This window comes from Herpailurus yagouaroundi, unplaced genomic scaffold, assembly GCF_014898765.1.
Source record: "Herpailurus yagouaroundi ecotype Mexico unplaced genomic scaffold, PumYag 183, whole genome shotgun sequence".
Taxonomy (NCBI): Eukaryota; Metazoa; Chordata; class Mammalia; order Carnivora; family Felidae; genus Herpailurus; species Herpailurus yagouaroundi.
Window position 1 is genome coordinate 13,991,824 of NW_024412414.1, and position 11,313 is coordinate 14,003,136.

The following is an 11,313-nucleotide window of genomic DNA, read 5'->3' on the forward strand; positions in this document are numbered from 1 at the left end:
CACCACATGCTGAAGAGACTGTCTTTATTCCATTGGATATTCTTTCTTGCTTTGTCAAAGATTAGCTGGCCATACATTTGTGGATCCATTTCTGGGTTCTCTATTCTGTTCCATTGATCTGAGTGTCTGTTCTTGTGCCAGTACCATACTGTCTTGATGATTACAGCTTTGTAGTAGAGCTTGAAGTCTGGGATTGTGATGCCTCCTGCTTTGGTTTTCTTTTTCAAGATTGCTTTGGCTATTCAGGGTCTTTTCTGGTTCCATACAAATTTTAGGATTATTTGTCCTAGCTCTGTGAAGAATGCTGGTGTTATTTTGATAATGGATTGCATTGAATATGTAGCTTGCTTTGGGTAGTATTGACATTTTAACAATATTTGTTCTTCGTATCTAGAAGCATGGAATCTTTTTCCAATATTTTTCTGTCTTCTCCAATTTCCTTCATAAGCTTTCTATAGTTCTCAATGTATAGATTTTTCACCTCTTTGGTTAGATTTATTCCTAGGTATTTTACAGTTTTTGGTGCAATTGTAATTGGGATCAATTCCTTGATTTCTCTTTCTGTTGCCTAATTGTTGGTGAATAGGAATGCAACCAATTTCTGTGCATTGATTTTATATCCTGCAACTTTGCTGAATTCATGAATCAGTTCTAGCAGTTTTTTCGTTGAATCTTTTGGGTTTTCCATATAGAGTATCATGTCATCTGCAAAGAGTGAAAGTTTCACCTCCTCCTGACCTATTCGGATGCCTTTTATTTCTTTGTGTTGTCAGATTGCAGAGGCTAAGACTTCCAATACTATGTTGAATAACAGTGGCAAGAGTGGACATCCCTGTCTTGCTCCTGACCTTAGGGGGAAAGCTCTCAGTTTTTCCCCATTGAGGATGATATTAGCGTTGGATCATTCATATATAGCTTTTATGATCTCGAGGTATGATCCTTCTATCCCTACTTTCCTGAGGGTTTTTATCAAGAAAGGATGCTGTATTTTGACATATGGTTCTTGTCCTTTCTTTTTACTGATGTGATGAATCACACTGATTGTTTTGCAGATATTGAACCAGCCCTGCATCCCAGATATAAATCCCACTTGGTCATGGTGAATGTTTTTTTTTAATGTATTGTTGGATCTGGTTGACTAGTATATTGTTGAGAATTTTTGCATCCATGTTTATCAGGGAAACTGGTCTATAGTTCTCCTTTTTAGTGGGGTCTTTGTCTGGTTTTGGAATCAAGGTAATTTTGGCCTTGTAGAATGAGTTTGGAAGTTTTCCTTCCATTTCTATTTTTTGGAACAGATTCAAGAGAATAGGTATTAACTGTTCCTTAAATGTTTGGTAGAATTCCCCTGGAAAGCCATCTGGCCCTGGAGTCTTGTTTTTTGGGAGATTTTTGATTACTAACTCAATTTCTTTCCTGGTTATGGGTCTGTTCAAAGTTTCTATTTCTTCCTGTTTCAGTTTTGGTAGTGTATATGTGTCTAGGAATTTGTCCATTTCTTTCAGATTGCCCATTTTATTGCCATATAATTACTCATAATATTCTCTTATTATTGTTTTTATTTCTGTTGTGTTGGTTGTGATCTCTCCTTTCATTCTTGATTTATTTATTTGTGTCCTTTCCTTTTTCTTTTTGATCAAACTGGCTAGCGGTTTATCAATTTTGTTAATTCTTTCAAAGAATCAGCTTCTGGTTTCATTTATCTGTTCTGGTTTTTTTTTTTTTTTTTTGGTTTTGATAGCATTAATTTCTGCTGTAATCTTTATTATTTCCTGTACTTTGCTGGTTTGGGGTTTTATTTGTTCTTTTTCCATCTCCTTAAGGTGTAAGGTTAGGTTGTGTATCTGAGATCTTTCTTCCTTCTTTAGGAAGGCCTGGATTGCTATATACATTCCTTTTATGACTACCTTTGCTGCGTCCCAGAGGTTTTGGGTTGTGGTGTTATCATTTTCATTGGCTTCCATATACTTTTTAATTTCCTCTTTAACTTCTTGGTTGGCCCATTCATTCTTTAGTAGGATGTTCTTTAGTCTCCAAGTATTTGTTACCTTTCCAAATTTTTTCTTGTGGTTGATTTCAAGTTTCATAGCATTGTGGTCTGAAAATATGCCCTGTATGATCTCAATCTTTTTGTACTTGCTGAGGGCTGATTTGTGTCCCACTATGTGGTCTATTCTGGAAAACGTTCCATGTGCACTGGAGAAGAATGTATATTCCGCTGCTTTAGGATGAAATGTTCTGAATATATCTGTTAAGTCCATCTGGTCCAGCGTGTCATTCAAAGCCATTGTTTCATTGTTGATTTTTTTCATTAGGTGATCTGTCCATTGCTGTGAGTGGGGTGTTGAAGTCTCCTACTGTCATGGTATTACTATTGATGAATTTCTTTATGTTTGTGATTAACTGATTTATATATTTGGGTGCTCTCACATTTGGTGCATAAATGTTTACAATTGTTAGGTCTTCTTCTGGATAGACCCCTTAATTATGATATAATGTCCTTCTTCATCTCTTGACACAGTCTTTATTTTAAAGTCTAGATTGTCTGATATAAGTATGGCTACTCAGCTTTCTTTTGCTGACCATTAGCATGATAGATGGTTCTCCATCCCCTTACTTTCAATCTGAAGGTGTCTATAGGTCTAAAGTGGGTCTATTGTAAACAGCATGTAGATGGATCTTGTTTTCTTATCCATTTTGTTACCCTATGTCTTTTGATTGGAGCATTCCATTGATGTTTAGAGTGAGTACTGAATGATATGAATTTATTGCCATTATGTTGCTTATAGAGTTGGAGTTTCTGGTGGTGTTCTCTGGTCCTTTATATTTGTTGCTTTTGGTCTTTATTTATTTGTTTATTTATTTTTTCATCTTTTCTCCCCTCAGAGAGTCCCCCTTACAATTTCTTGCAGTGCTAGTTTAGTGGTCACAAACTCCTTTAATTTTTGTCTGGGAAACATTTTATCTCTCCTTCTATTTTGAATGACAACCTTGATGGACAAAGAATTCTTGGCTGTATATTTTTCTGATTCAGCATATTGAATATATCCTGCCACTCCTTTCTGGCCTGCTAAGTTTCTGTGGATAGGTCTGCTGCAAACCTGATCTGTCTTCCCTTGTAGGTAAAAAGTAGGACTTTTTTTCCCTTGCTGCTTTCATGATTCTCTCCTTGCCTGAGCATTTTGTGAATTTGACTATGATATGCATTGTTGATGGTTGGTTTTTGTTGAATCTAATGGGGGTCCTCTGGGCTTCCTGGATTTTGATGTCTGTGTCTTTCTCCAGTTTAGGAAAGTTTTCCGCTATGATTTGCTCACATAACCCTTCTGCCCCTGTTTCTCTCTCTTCCTCTTCTGCAACCCCTATGATTCTGATATTGTTCCTTTTTAATGAGTCACTGATTTCTCTAATTCTCAAATCATGCTCTTTTGCCTTAATCTCTCTCTTTTTTTCTGCTTCAATTTTCTCCATATGTTTGTCCTCTATATTGCTGATTCTCTGTTCTGCCTCATCCATCCTTGCTGCTGCATCATCCATTTGAGATAGCAGCTCAGTTATGGCATTTTTAATTTCATCCTGACTAGCTTTTACTTCTTTTATCTCTGCAGAAAAGGATTCTAATCTATTTTAGACTCCAGCTAGTATTCTTATTATTGTGATTCTAAATTCTGGTTCAGACATCTTGCTTGTATCTGTGTTGGTTAAGTCCCTGGCTGTTGTTTCTTCCTGCTCTTTCTCCTGTTGTTAATTCTTCCATTTCCTCATTTTGAAGGGAGAAAAGGAATTTGAGGTAGAAAAATTGAAATTAAAAAAAATATTAAAATTAAAAATTTAAAAACAAACACACACACACACACACACACAAAATCAAATAAATAATTCTAGATCCTAGGTGTGTTTTGGTCCGGGTGTTGAAAGTGGCTTGATAGATTAGAGAAAAAAGGGGGAAAAAAGAAAAAAAAATGAAATCGTTTGAAAATTTGAAACAATGAATACACTGAAGGAGACTAAAATGAAATGATGGAAGTAAAATAGAATTTGAAAAAAATTACACAAAAGTAAAAAATATAGTAGAAAAAATTAAAGAAAAATATTTTTAATAAAATTGAAAATAAAAATGAGTTTTTTGTCTTTCTGTATTCAAGAAAAAGAAAAACGAAAAAGAAAAAAAGAAAGAAAATTGAATAGTTGGACTGGCTAACAGACTGAAATACGACTGAAATTACTTTGTTTTGCCCTAGAAGTCAAACTATGAAGTGCTTTATAGTCCATGAACTAAGCAGGTGGTGAGACTTGTGTTCTTGTAGAGCGAGGTTGGCCCAGTTGGGCGGGGCTTAGTGTAAAGTCTCCATTCTCCACTGGATGGCACTGCTAGGGGTGGATTGTTGTGGCGCTTGTAGGTGCATATGCACATGCGCGGGACTGGTGATAGTGGTGTCACCCAGCTGCCCAGTTTCTAGTATCAGAACTCTGTTCTCCCCAATCAGAAATCTTGCACCTGTCCTTCGTCTTTGGCTTCCATCCACTCCCCGCTTCCACACTGTACGTGACCAAGCCCCACACGGCACCTCCCTCCTGAGTTTTGTCTCAGATGAGGCTGTCTTCCCCAGCTCCCCACTTCTGAGGGACTGCGGCTTTGACCTGCTCTGCCCTTCTGTGGAGGGTCTCACTGAGCAATGGCTGGTTGCCGGCTGCACCCAGGAAAGTTCATGGGACTATGCTGCTGCCGATACCCTGAGACTGTGGCCAGGTGCCAGCCTGCCCCAGAAAAAGTTTGCGAGACAGTGTAGCAGCAGTGCCTCAGGGATTATAGAAAAATCACAACAAACATCTGGCACAAGACATCACCCCCAACGACCTTGTTCCAACATCAGTGAATGTGTCTGTTTTCTGGGAACTCCTGGGCCCAGGTGGCCTCACAGCCCTCTACCAAATGCCCTTCCAACAGTGGAACAGCTTCTCCTCATGTGTCCCAAGAATTTCCTGGACCCCACTCTGCTCTTGGGGTTTTCCCTTCCCACCAGAGCACCACCAGGTATCGAGCTGCAGAGTTGCAGACTCTGTGGTCCCCTTGTTTACAGTCTTACTGGACTTTAAACCCTCTCCTGTCTCCTCTCTCCCTTTTTAGTTTAATCCCTGTGGCTGTTTCCAATTTTCCACTTTCTCTCCAGCTGTTTTTGGGGAGGGGTGCTTTTCCCATACCCCCCCATCTCTGTTCTCTCTCCACACACAAAAGCGGATCCCTGCCTTCTGCGGCTTCTCTCTCACCAAGTTCACCTCTCCACTTGGTGTACCTGCTGAATTCTGTGGTCAGGTTGTGCAAGTTGCTATGTTAATCCTCAGATCAGTTTTCTAGGTGTGCAGTATGGTTTAGTGTTGGTCTGGCACTAAATTTCATGGATGTGAGACACACAAAAAACTTCCATGCTGTTCTGTCATCTTGGCTCCTGCTGCTAAAGATCTTGGTTTCTTTTGGGCTATTGGTAAAGGCACCATGTACCCCTTTCCATAGGGCAGGCCACAGTACAGCAGCTTGCTTCTCAAGTCAGCAAGGAAGAGAGTGTACTAGAGAAACAGATGTTACATTTCTAAATAACATAACCAGAGAAGGGTTATCCCATCACATTTGCTGGATTCTTTTGGTTAGAAGTTACAGGTTCCACCCACTCTGGAAGGGAGAAATTACACAAGGGTATGAATGTGAATATGGGATCATAGAAACCATCTCAGAGTTTCTCTGCCATGGGTAGAAACTAGAGGGAGGGGTATTGGGCTTAATTTAAGGGATACTTTAAAAAAATTATAACTATTCAAAGAAGGAATGGGCTATAATACAGGTAAGTGCTCTCATTAGCTAGATGGGTTTGTCAAAGATATTAGAGATTACATGTGGCATGAGAAAAATGCTAGACAGCTCATTTCCAAGGTATCTCCTGAATATGATATAGTTTCTTTAGAATATTGCTGATAGTGCTTCACTATGATTTTTCTCAAATCATATTCTAATTTTTTGCTTAAAAGAGACTAATATCTTCTTAAGAAACTGGTGTTCAGGGAGAAAAAAGAGTAAGCTGGGCTAGTCCAATATCTACCCTCTACTATCCCCAAACATTAATGAAACTTAAATATTCTTTAAAATCCAACTGTTTTTTTGTTATGTCTTTGATAAGTTTGATTTGTTATGTCTTTGATCAATGAATAGGAAATTACCTAATATAAAAGAGTTGTATGGTTTAAAAAAGCAAATGATTCTGTTGACACAAGAGGTCTAACCAGAATCCTAAATAATAAATTTAATGACTGTCATTTCCCATTCCATGTTCAGAAAATAGTAATTAAGCTCATTAAATATTTGTTGAACGCATAACACATTTTGCTTGAAATCAAGAGTGAATGCTTAGAATCCCAAAAAGCCAAAGCGATTCTAAGAAATAAAAGAACAAAGCTGAGGTATCACAATTTCAGACTTCAAGATATACTATAAAACTGTAGTAATGAAACCAGTATGGTACTGGCACAAAAATAGACATACCGATCAATGGAACAGAATAAAGAGCCTCGGAATAAACCCACAATTATATGGCCAATTAATCCAAGATAAAGGAGGCAAGAATATACAGTGGGGAAAAGACAGTTTCTCCAATAAATGGTGCTGGTAAAACTGGACTACATGTAAAAGAATGAAACTGGACCACTTTTCAACACCATATACCAAAATAAATGCAAAATGGATTAAAGACCTAAATGTGAGACTTGAAACCATACAAATCCTAGAAGAAGGAACAATTTTAGTGATATCTGTGGTAGTAATATTTTTCTAGATATGTCTCCTAGGGCAAGGGAAACAAAAGCTAAAATAAACTATTGGAAAACATCAAAATAAAAAGCTTTTGCACAGTGAAAGGAACCATTAATGAAACAAAAAGGCAACCTGCTGAATGGGAGAAGATATTTGCAAATGATATATCTGACAAGGGATTAATATCCAAAATATGTAAAGAACTTAAACAGCTCAACACCAAAAAAAAATAAAGAAAGAAAGAAAGAAAAAAAGAAAGAAAGAAAGAAAGAAAGAAAGAAAGAAGAAAAGAAATAATCTAATTAAAAATATGCAGAAGATCTAAATAAACATTTTTCCAAAGAGACATACAGATAGCCAACAGATACATGAAAAGATGCTCGATATCATTAATCATGAGGGAAATGCAAATCAAAACCACAATGATAGATCACTGTATGCCTGTCAGAATAGCTAAAATAAAAAAGACAATAAATAACAATCATTGATGAGAATGTGGAGAAAAAGAAACTCTCATGTACTGTTTCGGCACACCCACTGGGGAAAAAAGTATGAACTTTCCTCAAAAAAATTAAAATAGAAATATCATATAATCCAATATTTCCATTACTGGGCATTTACCCATAGAAACCAAAATACTAATTGCAGCATTATTTTCAATGGCCAAGATATGGAAGCAATCAAAGTGTCTATCAATAAATGAATGGGTAAGGAAGATGTGTTATATATATATATATATCATTTTTTTAAAAAAATGAGCCTTAAAAAGAGATTAGATTGTGCCATTTGTGACAACATGGATGGACCTAGAGTGTACTATGCTAAGTCAAGTAAGTCAGACAGAAAGACAAACACCATACGATTTCACTCATATGTGGAATCTTAAAAAAAAAAAAAAAATCCCAAATGAATAAAGAAACAAAAAACAGAATCAGACCTATAAATACAGAGAACTAAGTGATGGTTTCCAGAGGGGAGAGGATGGGCAAAATGGGTGGAGGGGAGTGGGAGATAGAGGCTTCCAGTTACAAAATGAAGAGGAATAAAAAGCACAGTATAGAGACTATAGTCAATGATATTGTAATAGCACTGTATGGTGACAGGTGGTGGCTATATTTGCAGTGAGCACAGCATAATATATAGAAAAGTTGAATCACTATGATGTACATCTAAAACTAGAGTAACATTGTGTGTCAACTATATTCAAATTACAACAAACTAACTAAATTTACTTAGAAAAAAAAAAAGTGAAGGCTTAGAGCAAGACTCGTTTTAACCCCTTTTCTGATCATTCTTTCCAGATGGCCTGGGGCAACTTACTTAGTTACCATGTGCCTCAGTGTCATCACCTGTAAAAGTGAAGGTAATTGTATTACTCTTCAAGTACAGTTGTTTGAGGATTAAATGAACGTATTCCTATCAAGCTTTTACATGGCATGTCCTTTGTGCTTAATAAGTATTAGCTATTTTCCTAATATTATCTAGTCAATGGATTAAAGATAGAGACAAATGATCGGTTTTGGAAATTAAATAAAGAGATTTTTTTAACTAATGAATTTTTATATGTAAGTATGTAAATAGCCATCATGAATTAAGCCTTCACATTTCTATTATATCAACTATTTGATAATTTATAGGGCGTGTATAGACTAGCCAATTCACGTTTGTTGTAGCTTGATTACAATGCTTTTGTTCTTCTTTTTTAAAAAAGATTTTTTAATATTTATTTATTTTTGAGAGACAGGGAGAGACAGAGCATGAGCAGGGGAGGGGCAGAGAGAGAAGGAGACAGAATCAGAAGCAGGCTCCAGGCTCCAAGCTGTCAGCACAGAGCATGACTCGGGGTTCACACCCATGAACCGTGAGATCATGACCTGAGCTGAAGTCGGATGCTCAACAGACTGAGCCTCCCAAGTGTCTCGCTTTTGTTATTCTTAATGAGAACCTTGGAGGAGATTAAAATGGAAGAAAACAGGTGGTTTCTCACATTTTAATAATAGCAGGATAATGAAGACTTTGTCTTCCAATTTAATTAATAAATTGTCCCCTTTGATCCGAAAGCAGTAATAGCTTTTGGTAAATAATCAGCCTGCCAATATTTATCAAACATTTCACACGAAATTGCTATCATTTGGATTACAGATGTATGTGGTTCACAAACCCTCCTCCTGGTTTTTTCCCAGGAGCAATGTGCAACTAAATCACCAAAGAAAAAACATGAGGATTTGGAAGAACTAATTTGAATATATTAAAAGATATTTAACAAAAGTGCTAGTTTACATTTTTGCACAGACTTGAGCAATGCTGAGAAGGCTGTTTCCTTCCTTTTGGCCTTTCTTTGTAGGTGGGGATTTACAAAAGAAAAAAGTTTATATTGATGGTAAGAAAGTTTCAGAATTAACCCATAGATTGAAACGCTGTAGCCTTCCAGTATGTCTTCACCACCTTCAGTTTCCTTGTCAAACAGAAGTCTTTTATTTTTAATCTGTCAAAGTCCTACCAATGGCCATGAGGAGGAGACAGATACTGGACACCAGTGGGATGGACTTGACAACGTGAGATGCTATTCTATGGTCCATCTCTACCTTCATGTTCTTTGCATTTGTGAGATAGGGACACATTTTTGCATAATTATAAAGTTATACACTAGGAAAGACACAGAATGGGAGACAATTTGGAGGTTTCTTACAAAACTAAACACACTCTTATATGGTCCAGCAATCACACTCCTTAGGATTTACTTTGAGCTGAAAACTTATGTCCACCCACAAACCTGCCCATGGATGTTTATAGCAGCTTTACTAATAACTACCAAAGCTTGGAAGCAACGAAAATATCCTTCAGTTAGGTGAATGGATAAATAAACTGTGGTACATCCAGACAACGGAATACTATTCAGCAATAAAATGAAATGAGCTATCAAGCCATGAAAAGACATGCAAGAACTTTCAGTACTTATTACCAAGTGAAAGAGAAGCCAGTTTGGAGGCTAAATACTGTATGACTCCAACTATATGACATTCTGGAAAAAGCAAAACCACGGAGACAGTTAAAAGATCAGCAGTTGCCAGGAGCTGGGGGAGGCAAAGGAGAGGTGAACAGACAGAGCACAGTTTTAGAGCAGTGACAATACTCTGTATAATAGTGTAATAATGGATTATTATAAATTTGTCAAAACCCATAGAATATAAACAACAAGGGTGGACTCTAAGGTAAACTATGGACTTTGGAGTTTGAATGATTATAATGTCTCAATGCAGGTTCATCTTTGGGGGGAAAACACCCACCATTCCAGTGGGGGATGTTGACAATGGGGAAGCTATGCATGTGTGAGGATGGGGGGCATATGGGAAATCTCTGTACCTTCCTCTCAATTTTGATGTAAAGCAAAAAAGCTCTTAAAATTAAGTATTTAAAAAGAAAGGAAGATACAGAGGCAATCTTTCTAAACCAAAAAAAGAAAAAAAAAGAGTAACTTTATTCCACTAACCCATGTCTCCAGACAACAGAGACCTCTGCTAAGGGTGAAAGTATTCAATTTATAGTGTCCCCACCTTTCTTCCCCTCTTCCCAGGGCCTGCTAACTTAAATGGCCATTAAATCTGTGCCACTATTTATTTGTAATGTGAGCACCTGTGTCTTGGCTACTAGACCAAGACAACCAGATGATTTCACATACCATTGAACAGCAAATAGACGACATCATTGTCTCAAGCTATAAATTTTACACACATACACACATGCACATAACTCTTCAAGGAACAGTGTGTTTGTCCAGCTAGACAAAATAAGAGAACAAAATCATTAAGAATGATAGACAAATTCTTTTCTCAAAACACCCCAACTTTACTATAGAGAAGTAATATAGCATAGGAATACTTTGGATACAGATTGTCTGATTTGTTTCTTGGTGGCCCTGAGGCAAGGTATTCAATGCTTGGATTTTGATTCCTTAGTTTCCTCATCTGTAAAACAGAAATAATAACAGATTCTACATCACAGAGTTGTTATGATAATTAAATAAGTTAATATAGGCAAAGTGCCTAACACAGTATCTAGTCCATCCATTACAGATGACTATGAATACTAGGTAGAAGGAATTTGAATACGTGTAATAGAATAGAAGCAGCAACAGGCCTTTGTCTTTCACTTTCCTGAGTCCAACAGGAAATATATATCTATATCTATATCTATATCTATATCTATGTATATATATATATACACACACATACATATATATGTATATATATGTATATATACACACACACACACACATATATATATGTATATATATATATATATATATTCTTAAAATTCTTCAAATTGCAAGACTCTGCCTTTCTCCATCCTACAACTCAAATAAACTTAGTATAAAATATAAAATTTTTGGTTCATGTCAATGGCAAATCTTTCATTGAAAGTTCTATATTTTTATTTTTATTTTTTGGCCATAATTTACATTTGGGAAACAGAAATATCCTTTGGCCCATCAATTGTGAGAAACATTGCTTTTG